We start from the raw sequence: 14,028 nt of genomic DNA, 5'->3' as shown, positions 1-14,028 counted from the left end.
TTCAATTTGCAAATGAATTATGGCAGATATACAAAAGAAAGTGAATTGTATATGTTCACACAATGAGATAAAAAAATTTAAAACAACTCTCTGGAAAGTAAGAGATTTTATTAAAGAAGACTAAGAGATTATTAGAGAAGACCAAACAAGACAAGGTTAGCCAAAAAATAAATAAATAAAGTCTACAAAACATATATTTGTTATGTGAGGGAAAATGTGGGAATTAGCTGGAAAAAGTTCTTGTGGTTATACTGCAGAATAAAACAGGGAGATAAAAGTCAAAGTTATTTTTAGTAGAACATAAAAGACTATTCGGGAATGGAGAAGTATTAATTGTTTGCTACAAATTTTTGTAATCTGTTTCTAAAAATTTTCTTTTTTCATAGTCAGTAAAGAATAAAAATAAATAAGAGTTGAGAGAATAAGGGAATTATAAGCAAAAGCGAACAAGTTAAGCAAGAGACCACAGCTAAATGTCCACAAATGGGGTGGGGGGAGTTATGTTAAAAAATATTTTAAAGTATATGAACACCAAGTTTAATAAAAAACAGTAACATTAGGGTCATTTGGTAGAGGTAAACCAGATGCGAGCCTTATTTCCATAGATAGTAGGGCTCATAACAGAAGGCTAGACTCCGGCATGCGTTATGCTAAAGAAAATGCAACACCAGATGCAGTTGGTGAGACTCATGCACCTCATACCTGATATGATGTTGCAAGTAATGACCTTGATGTATAAAGGGGAATTAGTAAAGGCAGAATTGAGTCCTAAGTCATACCAACTAAAACCCAGATACCAATTGTTCTGGTGTGCTTTTCATTTGTCTATTGTCTATTCATTTACCTTATTGTTATATAGATATAGGTAGGTAGGTAGATAGATAGATAGATAGATAGATAGATAGATAGAGCCTATTATGTCAGGCACTATTCTAGGCACTGAGTGTGCAGCAGTAAACAAAATAAACAAAAATCTCTGTCTTTATGGAGATTACATTTTAGTGGGTGAGACTGTCAATAAATAAGATAAATACCATATATAATATATTAAATTGTAGTATTACAAACCACCCCCAAACTTAATAACCTAAAATAATCATTTGTGATTTCTCATGATTCTGTGCCCTGATCCGGCAGCTCCTAGCTGGCTTCACGCAGGCGGCTGCGTTTAGATGGTGGGCGGGTGGACCCTGAGCTCAGCTGGGAGAGCTGGGAAGCCGTGGGAGGTTCTCAGCAGAGCACTGCTATGCTTGGGTGGACATGTCAGGAAAAGCTGGTATCCTAGCAGCTTAGTGAGGAAAGGTGTCAAGAAAGACAATGATCAACTGTGGCAAATGCTGTTGGCAGGTCAAGCAGGATAAGGGACTGAGAATTAACTGTTGTTGACGGTTTTATGTACTGGTTTCTTTGTGACGCTGAAAAGAAACATTAAGTGGGGTGAAAAGTGCCAATTTTATTTATAAAAGTGGGTACATATAAATGAGACGGTATACTATGCATAAAGGAAAAAACAAAACAAAACAAAAACCTAGCAGTATCATCAGGTGGGTGGCCCACTGGCATTTATTCTTCGGGTGGATAAAATAATTCTGCTTGAGAGCTCTATGTTTCTTTTAATTTAGGATTTTTCCAAGGTCCAGTTTTTATTTTTTTTTTTTAGATTTTATTTTTTTTCCTTTTTCTCCCCAAAGCCCCCCGGTACATAGTTGTATATTCTTTGTTGTGGGTCCTTCTAGTTGTGGCATGTGGGATGCTGCCTCAGCGTGGTTTGACGAGCAGTGTCATGTCCGCGCCAGGATTCGAACCAACGAAACACTGGGCCGCCTGCAGCGGAGCGCGCGAACTTAACCGCTCGGCCACGGGGCCAGCCCCCCAAGGTCCAGTTTTTAGTCGCAAACTTGACTTTGAAATATTTCTGTTGGTCAGCATGATCAAGGATATTTGAAACCACCACTGTGTCCTGCTGTGTATTCTTGGGCGAGTGGGAGACAAAATTAACATATTCTTGATTAAGGGTAGTTAAGTATTCTATTTTAATAAAATATTGAAACAAAAAAAGGTACCAATTTGGAGTCACTAGGGAGCTTGACAAGAGAATTTTCAATGGAGTGGTGTGATGAAACCCTTAGTAAGTCAGTTCAGTAGAGAATGGAAGGAGGTAAATTTGAAGCAGCCAGTATATTCTTTTGAGGAGTTTTTCTCAAGGGTACAGCCACTGGAGTGAGTGGCCAAGGTAGGGGTGGAGAAGGAAGATCACTGGAGAAGGGGAGGTCAGAGGATTGAGAGGCCAGGGTATTAGAAGCTTCACCCACATGAATATTGAAATCACCAAAAATTATCCAGACTAGTGATGGAGAGACTGACAGAGAGCTGGAAGCTAGCGTCTTCATAGAATGAAGGGGAGTGACTTGTGGGGTCACAAGAAGACTGCAATGAGTGGTGGTCTAATGACATGACAGTCAAAGCTGGGCGTTTTTAGGGAGGGAAGCTGCAACCAAGAGAAATGAAGATGTCTCACACAAGGCCAGGTCCAGCAGTATAAGGGGAGCAGGAGGGTTGCAGAAGCAGCAACGTTCTCAGGGGAGAACCAGGTTTTAGGGAGAATAAGAAAGTGAAGGGAACTTTCAGAGAAGGATGAGGATGGAGGACATTTTGTTGGTGTAAATACCAGAGGACACAGAGGAAGAGTTTCAGAAGCTGGGGAGGAGTGGGAAATGGAGGAATGAGAGGGAATGTAAAGATCTACTTTGGATTAGATTTAAGAAAATGCGAGGTGACCTGGAAAGTCTGGGTTTCTTATGTTGACTGACTGAACTAGGGATAAAAGGCAGGATAAGATTGATGGTCTCAAAGCAGCTGGTGGTGGCCAGGCCCTGAATTTTCGGGGCAGGGACAGGTGCCTTCCTGGTGTGGGCACCCGGGATTCTGGAGCGCCCACTGGATCACTGCTACTGGAGTTGAGAGATGTCTCAGGCGGAGCACTTGGGCCCCTTCTCACCCTGGCCTATGTATGTGGAGCCGGCAGAGGGCTGGTCTGACCTGAGCTGGGAGGACCTGGAGAATTCGCATAGGTAAATGGTGGGTTTGAGGGCTGCGGACAGACTGTACAAGGATTTTCAGAGTAACTCCTTTACTTTGCATCTGCCTTACTGATCTTACAGCAGGGCTGTGATGGAGTTGGGACTCCAGCACTTCCAAGCTTTATTAGGGGGTCTGTATGGACCCACAAGACCTCAATTCTGGGCCACCTGTCTGACAGAAACCCAACTCTATGGCCTCAGGGCTGTCAAGGGCTATTTTAAGCATGAGGTATGGGAAAGACCCACATCCATATCTCTTATCCTTAAGAAGATCTATCTAAGCCTGTTAGAAAAGTCCAGAGTTAGAATTAGAAAAGTCCAGAGTTAGTGCAGTTAGAGTTTAGAATTCAGTGAAGAATTTCAGGCTGCACTAAAATTTTCATCTTATAACTGGGGGCAGTTCCAAGATTTTGTACATTTAAAACCCTGAAAAACATTCTAGAAGAGGATTTGATAAAAACATTTCCCCTTTTAAAAAATTGCTTTGTCCATTAGCTCTTTTTTCTGCATTTTGCTAAACTTCTTGAAAATGTAGCACTTCTAATTAACTCCAAGGAGTGTTCTCAGATTAGCTCCACAGGAGACCAGAACAAGATGAGAAGCACAATTATTTTGATTTGAGTGCTTTCGTGAAGAGTTGAACAATAAGACAAATGGAACAACCATTAATGCATTTCCTTGTATTTTCCACTTAGTAGCGAATGTAAAAGGGTGTTGGTTGTGGTCTTAGATAATAATACCCATCTCTCTTCTTTTAAAAATTCAGATTTATTTTACATAAAATATACAGCCCTTAAGTGTACAGTCTGAAGAGTTTTGATGAATGTATAAACTCATGTAACCATCACCCAAGTGAATATATAGAACATTTCTATCCCTGTTGAAAGCTTTCTTGTGCCCTTTTCCAGTCAATGACCCACTGAGAAGCAACCATTCTTCTGATTTCTATCACTAAAGATTAGTTTGCCTGTTCTTGAACTTTATATAAAGAGAATCATACAGTGAAGTACTTTTCTGTGCCTGGATTCTTTTGCTCAATGTAATGTTTTGAGATTCATCCATGTTGTAGCATGCATCAGTAATTTTTTTTTTTTTTTTTTACTGCTGAGTAGCATTCCATTCTATGATTATATCACTCTTCTTTTGTTGATGGACATTTGGGTTGTTACCAGTTTGGGGCTGTTATAAATATGAAAAAAATGGCTTTGCATATTCATCTATGTCTTTTTTTGGACATAGGTTTTCATTTCTCTTGGGCAAATACCCAGGAATAGAATTGCTGTGCCAAAGGAGAGATGCTATTTAACTTTTACAATACTTCCCTGCTGTTTTCCAAAGTGGCTGTTCCATTTTTCATTCCCACCAGCAATGTATGAGAGTTCTGGGTCCTCCATATGTTCACCAAGACTTGGTAGTATCAGTCTTTTTAACTTGAGCTATTCCAGGGAGTGTGCAGAGGTACACCATTGTGATTTTGACTTGCATTTCTTATGAAGAATGTTAGGCATCTCTTCATGCACTAACCGCCTACTTGTATGTTTTCTTTGTGAAGTATCTTTTCAATTATTTCCCCCAATATCTCTTTAATTAAGCTTTTGTTGAGAATATGGCCTCATCAGTCAGTATTCTGTTGACTGAGCATGTTCTTTAATAGAGAAGCTGAATGTTGTGCAGACATTGAGGCAGCAATGGCAGAAATAAAATACCTAGGTAAGAGCATTAGATTTAGAACTTTCCAAACAGTTTAAGTTTCTGAGGACAATTATATAAGCAACCATTTTATTTGTAAAAGGCTCCATGTGCTATTTCACTTCAAAGTTTCAACATACAAAGAACAATTACTCTATAATTTCTGCATAAAATTAGAGTTGGGGAAATAGCTAAAAGTGGTGTTACAGCCTCTATAACATGATTCTTTTACAGTTATATTGAGAAATACAATTTTATTCAAGGACTATCCAAATTGGTTCATAATAGACATGTGCCAAAGGCCCATTAAAAATTTTTGCTTTGTAAGTCAGCATATTAAAAAATAAAGAGGAATGATGTTAGCATCATAGTGGAGTGAGCACTTCCCTTAGTCTCTTCCCCCTAAGATACAATGAAAAGGACATTCATAAACCAAAAGAGGACGTTCACACAATAAAATAGATGTCTGAGAGATCTACACAGCTATACGTCTGAAGGTGGGGGTACTGGGCCCCCCTCAACTGGCAGGCAGTGGAAGGAGGTAACTGGAACTCCTCTCCCTGCCCCAGTGGCAGTGGCAGTGATCTAGGGCATGGGATATCATATGGCAGCCAGCGCACAACTCTGAGAGGAGAATGGGGAAAAGGCAGCCCTCTATGGAAATGCTTTCACTCTTGGAGCTGCCTCCCAGCCTCCTGAGGGAACACTCCACACCGAGGTGGTAAAGCAACCACAGGGGCATTCCCGCCAAGCTGAGCAGCCCAGGTGAGCAGACAGTAAGTGCAGAGTGGGATTGCATGGGATCAGGCATGTGAAAGAAAGTCCCCATCCCATCGTTTCTGCTCAGTGCACCAGCTCAGCCAGTCAGCTAGAGGAGGGGATCCCCGCCAGAGAGCCTGTGCCTACATGTGTAAAGCAGCAATGGCCACCAGGCAAATGCAGACGGGCCCTGTCAGCAGAGCTTCCAACACACCTGCACAACTGCCAGGGATTGCAGTGGGCTCAAAAAAAATAAAAACAGCTCCTGTCCGCCCGCAGTAGTGGCAGGTGGAGTCAGTGACCAGATACTACCACTATGCAACGGCAAAAGTCCACTCCAACAAATAGCATGAAAAAGTAGATTAACACTCCAGACCAGAAGGAAAATGACAAGCACCCAGAAATCAAACCTGAAGTCACAGAAATTTACAATCTAAATGACACAGAATTCAAAATAGTTATCATAAAGAAACTCAACAAGTTACAAGAAAAACCAGAGACAGTTCAATAAGCTCAGGAATAAAATGAATGAACAGAGGCAATTTTTCACAAAACAGATCGAAACTATAAACAAATCTGAAATGTTGGAGATGAAGAACACAATAAATGAGATAAAGAAAAATCTGGAATCTTTAAAAAAATAGCTATTATGGAGAAGAGAATTAGTAATTTAGAGGATAGAAATACAGAAATGCTTCAGATGGAGGAGGAGAGAGAACTAAGACTAAAAAGAAACGAAGAAATTCTCTGAGAAATATCCAACTCAATTAGGAAATGCAACATAAGGATTACAGGTATTGCAGAGGGAGAAGAGACGGAGAAAGGAGCAGAGAGCTTGTTCAAAGAAATAATGGCTGAGAACTTATAAAACTGGGGAAGGAGCTGGAATTACAAGTAAATTAAGCCAATAGAACTCCTAATTACATCAGTGTAAAAAGACCTTCTCCAAGGCATATATTAGTAAAACTGGCAAAAGTCAATGACAAAGAAAAAATATTAAGGGCAGCAAGGCAGAAGAAAATAACCCACAAAGGAACCCCTATCAGACTTTCAGCAGATTTCTCAGCATAGACCTTACAGACTAGGAGAGAGTGGAATAATATATTCAAAATTCTGAAAGACAAAAACCTTCAGTCAAGAATACTCTATCCAGCAAAACTATCCTTCAGATATGAAGGAGAAATAAAAAGTTTCTCAGATAAACAAAAGCTAAGGGGGTTCATCACCATAAGAGTCCCCCTGTAAGAAATGATCAAGAAGGCCCTCATATCTTAAAAAAAAACAGAAAGGGTTTACAAAGCCTTGAGCAAGGAGATAAACAGATGACAAAATCAGAAAATTGCACCTATCTATCAGAACAGATTAGCAAACACTTAAACAGTAAATATAAAGGGAAGGAAAGCATCAAATTAAGTATTATCACTTCATTTTAATCACAAACTCATAACACAAAATGGAATAAGTTGTGACAACAATAACTTAGGGAAGAGGAAAGAGATAGAACCTGCATAGACTAAGGAAATAAGAGGCTATCAGAAAATGGACTATCTCATCTAAGAGATCTTTTGTACAAACCTCACAGTAACCACTAAACAAAAAATCAGAACAGAGACATAAATGATAAATAAAGAGAAAACTAAGAAAATCATCACAGAGAATCACCAAACTGAATCAGTGGTTGGAAATACGTGGGACAAGAAACAAGGAAAATACAGAACAACTGGAAAACAAGAGATAAAATGGTAGTATTAAGCTCTCATATATCGATAATCACTCTAAATATAAGTGGACTGAATTCTCCAATCAAAAGACACAGAATGACTGGATAGATTACAAAACAACAGCCAACAATATGCTGCCTACAGGAAACACATCTTAGCTCTAAAGACAGAGGCTTGGAGTGAAGAGATGGGAGACAATACTCCAAGCTAATGGCAAACCAAAGCAAGTAAGTGTTGCCATACTTATATCAAAGTAGACTTCAAGATAAAAAATGAATGAGAAACAAAGAAGGGCAGTATATAATGATAAAAGGGACACTCTACCAAGAGGACATAACACTTATCGATATATACACACTTAATACAAGATCACCAACATACATAAAACAACTATTAATAGACCTAAAATGAGACATTAACAGCAACACAGTAAGAGTAGGGGACCTCAACACCCCACTTACATCAATGGATAGATCATCCAGACAGAAAGTCAACAAGGAAACAGTGGCCTTAAATGAAACACTAGACCAGATGGACTTAACAGATACATAGAGAAAACTCTATCCAAAAACAGCAGGACACACAGTCTTCCCAAGTGCACATGGAACATTCTCAAAGATAGACTATATTTGGGGAAACAAGGCAAGCCTCAATAAATTTAAGAAGACTAAAATTATATCAAGCATCTTTTCTGACCATAATGCTATGAAACAAGAAATCAACTATAAAAAGGCTAGGAAAGTCACAACTATGTGGAGATTAAACATGCTACTGGACAACCACTGGATCAATGAAGAAATTAAAGGAGAAATCATAAAATATCTGGAGACAAATGAAAATGAAAATATACCATACCAACTCAAATGGGATGCAGCAAAAGTGGTCCTAAAAGGGAAATTCATAGTATACAGGCCCACCTTAACAAACAAAAATCTCAAATAAGTAATCTTAAACTACACCTAACAGAACTAAAAAAAGAAGAACAAAGTCCAAAGTCAGCAGAAGGACGGAAATAATAAAAATTAGAGAAGAAATAAATGAAATTGAAACGAACAAAAATACAGCAGAAAAGATCAATGAAACTAACAGCTGCTTCTTCGAGAAGATAAACAAAATTGACAAATCCTTAGCCAGATTCACTAAGAAAAAAATAGAGAAGGCAAAAATAAATAAAATTAGAAATGAAAGAGGAGAAATTATAACAGATACCACAGAAATAGAAAGGATTATAAGAGAATACTATGAAAAAGTATATGCCAACAAATTGGACAATCTAGAAGAAATGGATAAACTCTGAGATGCATACAATCTCCTAAAACTGAATCAAGAAGAAACAGAGAATCTGAATAGACCAATCAGAAGTAATGAGATTGACACAGTAATCAAATCTCCCAAAAAAGAAAAGTGCAGGACCAGATGGGTTCTCTGGAGAATTCTACCAAACATTTAAAGAAGATGTAATGCCTTTCCTTCTCAAAATATTCCCCCCAATTGAAGAAGATGGAACATTTCCTAACTCATTCCACTAGGTCAATGTTATGCTGATCTCAAAGGCAGACAAGGACAATAAAGAAAGAAAATTACAGGCCAATATTGCTGATGAACATAGATGCAAAAATCCTCAACAAAATATTGACAAATCAAGTAAAGCAATACATTAAAAGGATCATACACCATGATCAATGGGATTTATACCAGGGACACAGGGATGGTTCAACATCCACAAATCAATCAATGTGATACACCACATTAACAAAATGAGGAATAAAAACCACATGATCATCCCAATAGATGCAGAGAAAGCAACTGACAAGATGTAACATCCATTTATTATAAAAACTCAATAAAATGGGCACAGGAGAAAAGTACCTCAACAAAATAAAGGCCATATATCACAAACCCAGAGCCAACGTTATACTCAGTGGTGAAACACTGAAAGCCAATCCTCTGAGAACAGGAACAAGACAAGGGTGCCCACTCTCACCACTCCTATTCAACATAGTACTGGAGATTTGGGCCAGAGCAATCAGGGAAGAAAAAGAAATAAAAGGTATCCAAATTGGCAAGGAATAAGTGAAACTATTGCTATTTGCAGACGACAGGATTCTATGTATAAAAAATTCTAAAGGATCCATTGGAAAACTATTAGAAATAATCAACAACTATAGCAAAGTTGCAGGGTACAAAATCAACTTAGAAAAATCAGTTGTATTTCTATAATAATGAACTAAAAGAGGGAGAACTCAAGAATACAATCCCATTTACAATTGTAACAAAAATAATAAAATATCTGGAATAAACTTAACCCAAGAGGTCAAAGACCGATAGAATAAAAATCATAAGACATTATTGAAAGAAATTGATGATGACATAAAGAAATGGAAAGATATTCCATGCACATGGATTGGAAGAATAAACATAGTTAAAATGTCCATACTACCTAAAGCAGTCTATAGATTCAACGCAATCCCAATCAGAATCCCAACAATATTCTTCATGGAAATAGAACAAAGAATCCTAAAATTCATATGGGGCAACAAAACACCCCAAATACCTAAAGCAATCCTGAGAAAAAAGAACAAAGCTGGAGGCATCATAATCCCTGACTTCAAAATATACTACAAAACTATAGCAATCAAAACAGCATGGTACTGGTACAAAAACAGGCACACAGACCAATAGAACAGAGTTGAAAGCCCAGATATAAAACCACACATCTACAGACAGCTAATCTTCGACAAAGGAGGCAGGAACATACAATGAAGAAAGGAAAGTCTCTTCAATAAATTGTGCTGGGAAAACTGGACAGCCACATGCACAAGAATGAAAGTAGGCCATTATCTTACACCATAAATGAAAATTAACTCAAAATGGATTAAAGACTTGAAAGTAGGATGTGAAACATGAAACTCCTAGGAGAAAATATAGGCAGTACACTCTTTGACATCATTCTTAGCAGCATCTTTTCAAATACCATGTCTACTCAGGCAAGAGAAACAAAAGAAAAAATAAACAAATGGGACTACATCAGACTAAAAAGCTTCTGCAAGGTAAAGGAAACCATGAACAAAATGAAAAGACAATCCACCAACTAGGAGAAAATATTTGTAAATCATATATCTGACAAGGGGTTAACCTCCAAAACTTATAAAGAACTCATACAACTCAACAACAAAAAAACCAAACAACCTGATAAAAAAATGGGCAGAGGATTTGAACAGATATTTTTCCAAAGAAGATATACAGATGGCCAACAGATGCATGAAAAGATGTTCAACAGCACTAGTCATCAGGGAAATGCAAATCAAAACTACAATGAGATATCACCTTACACCCATCAGAATGGCTATAATTACCAAGACACGAAAGAACAAATGTTGGAGAGGATGTGGAGAAAAGGGAACTCTCATGCACTGCTGGTAAGAATGCAAACTGGCAGAGCCACTATGGAAAACAGTATGGAGATTTTTCAAAAAATTAAAAATAGAAATACCACACGACCCAGCTGTCCCACTACTGGGTATTTATCTAAAGAACTTGAAATCAACAATTCAGAGACTTATACACCCCTATGTTCATTGCGGCATTATTCACAGTAGCCAAGACATGGAAGCAACCCAAATGCCCATCGACTGATGAATGGATAAAGAAGATGTGGTGTGTATATACATATGTGTGTGTGTGTGTATATATATATATATATATATATATATATGCAATGGAATACTACTCAAGTCATAAAAAAAGACAAAATTGTCCCATTTGCAACAACATGGATGCACCTCAAAGGTATGATGTTAAGTGAAATAAGCCAGAGAAAGACAAACACTGCATGATTTCATTCATATGTGGAAGATACGCAAACACGGACAAAGAGAACAGATTAGTGGTTACCAGAGGGGAAGAGGGCTGGGGTGTGGGCATAAGGGGGAAATGGGCACATATATATGGTGACTGACAAATAACGTACAACTGAAATTTCACAATGTTATAAACTATTCTGACCTCAATAAAAAAAAATAAACACAAAGATGCCATCTCAGCAATAAAATGACTTCTAAGATCCTTCCTAATTCTAAGAGTTTATGAAAGTACATGTAGCAGTAAGTCGCCAAATATTAACAATCATTAAATTATTTGTTAATACTAATTGTGACAGATAATCTAGGTTGACTAATTCAACACCTATTCCCAATTACTTTTCCCGTTTTCTTCCTCTGCTGTAAAAGCTGGAAAGCCAAACACTTCATCTCCCATTTTCCTTTGCATCTAGAAGTGGCCATCTGATATAACTCTGCCCAATGAGTTATAGACTAAGGACACCAGGGAGGGCAACCCTTCCCAAGTAAAATTCAAAATCTTGTTAAAGAAAACAAATTCCTTTGCCCCTCACTTTTCCCCAGGAATGAATATGACATTTGAAGATACAGCAGCTCCCTTGGGACTAAGAGGGAAAGGGACTTTAGGCTGAAGATGTCAAAAGCCTGGTTCCTGAGGTATCCACTGACCATTGGACTTGCCCTGGACTTCCTAGCCTAGACTTCTCATTGTGTGAGGCCATAACCCCCTATCTGCTTAAGCCAGTGTAGTCAGCTTTTCTGATATTTGCAGACAAATGTACCACCAACTGATTCACTTGCGTTTAAAAGCAGATACCACACCAAACATGAGAGTAACTGTCCATATTATGCACCATTCTCTCCTTATGGAGCCTGGCTTTACTAAGGACACAACTGCTTTCCAAGGAACTCCAAGTATTGAGACCTAATTATATTTTAACATGAGCAGACGGGCTTCACACTTTCACCATATTATCTATTCCAGAAACCAAATTAAAAAACATTGATAAATCTAGTAATAACCTGCTCCAATACTGTTTTAGCATTTATGAAAAATGTACCAAACATTTTGATATATTACTTTTTACCAGTGATCTCTTCATATGTTTCTAGTCTTTGAAAACAAACAAACTCCTTTTTCAGTGCATGAATGTTTGAATTTGGATCAGCTATGACAGCAGTGTACGAGTATGCAACAAAATGGTATAGAACATGATGAAATGCCTTGGCCAATAGTTTGAAAACACGTAGGACACAGCTCTGAAATACAACTATGGATGAAGAAGTCTGCATGTAGCTTTACCGGAATAAAAACGGAAATGTGTGAACAAACTTTAGAAAAGTAATTTTGGAGAAAAATATGTTCAAATAAGGTATTCTATTGAGACAGTACAAGCTGGTGGTGAAGAACATGGATTCTAGAGCTGGTCTGCCTGGGTTCACAGGCTGCTTTCCATTCACTAGCTTTGTAACCCCAGGCAGCTGTCTTAGCTCAGGCTGCCATAACAAAATATAGCAGACTGGGTAGCTTAAATGACAGAAATTTATTTTCTTACAGTTTTGGAGACTGCAAAGTCTAAGACCAAGATGTCAGCAGGGCCAGTGGCTGGTGAAGACTCTTCTTGGGTTGCAGATGACCACCTTCTCACCGTGTCCTCACATGGCCTTTTCTGGGAGCACGCACGAAGAGAGATCTCTCTCTCCCTTTTCTTATAAGCCACGAATCCTATTGGATTAGGACCCACTCTTCTGACTTCATTTTACCTTAATTACTTTCTAAAGCCTCATCTCCAAATATAATCACATTGGGGCTTAAGGCTTCAACATATATATTGAAGGAGTGGGGGAAATTCCATCCATAGCAGTCAGTTACTTAGCCTCTCAGTGCCTATGTCTTTTTTAGCTGTGAAAAGAGTTAATAATAATAGAAAAGGATTTCTGTGAGGATTAGATGAGTTAATACATGTAACGCTCTTAGAAGAGAATTTGGCACATAGTGTTATACAAGTTTTATTATTATTGTTGACAATATTTCAGCAAATTTCTCATAAGGAATTCTAACTTCTCAAAAATATTAGCAAAATGTATATAATTACTATCAATCAGGGTTTTCAACCTGGCACTATTTACATTTTGGGCCCAATAACTCTTTGTTGTGGGGGCTGTCCTGTGCACTGCAGGATGTTTAGCAGCATCCCTGGGCTCCACCCACTAGATCCTAGTAGCACCCCCATCCTCTGTTGTGACAACCACGAATATCTCCAGACATTGCCAAATGTCCCCAACAGGGCAAAATCACCCCTGGTCGAGAGCCACTGCTATAAACTTACCAAGGCCATAAAAGCAGCTACATAAATATATAGCTTAAAATATTGTGACTTTGAAAACATAAGAAATTCTTACAAGACATAAAGAACAGGAAACTGCGTCAACAATCCTTTTTTTATACTTAATACTGAGGTGTTTCACGTAATTTTGGATCTTTATGTTTGGGTTAATTTTTTTCCCTAGGTGCAGTGAATTGACCAGCTAAAAGTTTAAAAATGTGTTATTCTCTTTGTCAAGGATAAGATTTAACTGTAAAAGAAGCTCGCTCATTGTTCAACATTCTAGTTTCCAGAGATAATCTTTTAAAGGGATAGTGGAAGGTCACTTAAAACAGAATTTCATATGACTGAGGCTCCCATGATTCCTAAATTCTGATAGAATAGACCTTATCAACAGATGGTCTACACCAGCAGTGTCCAACAGAACTTTCTTCAATGATGGGAATGTTCTGTTCTGTGATATCCAATATGGAAGCCACGATCCACATGTGATTATTAACAATGAAATGTGTCTAGTATGACTAAGGGACTGAATTTAAAATTTTATTTTAATTAGCTAAAATTTAAATTTAAATAGCCACATGAGGCTAGTGGCTATACTATCAGATAGCAC

This window comes from Equus quagga, chromosome 1 (assembly GCF_021613505.1).
Source record: "Equus quagga isolate Etosha38 chromosome 1, UCLA_HA_Equagga_1.0, whole genome shotgun sequence".
NCBI classification, from domain to species: Eukaryota; Metazoa; Chordata; class Mammalia; order Perissodactyla; family Equidae; genus Equus; species Equus quagga.
The sequence above is the reverse complement of the archived record's forward strand: the minus strand, read 5'-3'. Positions refer to the sequence as shown.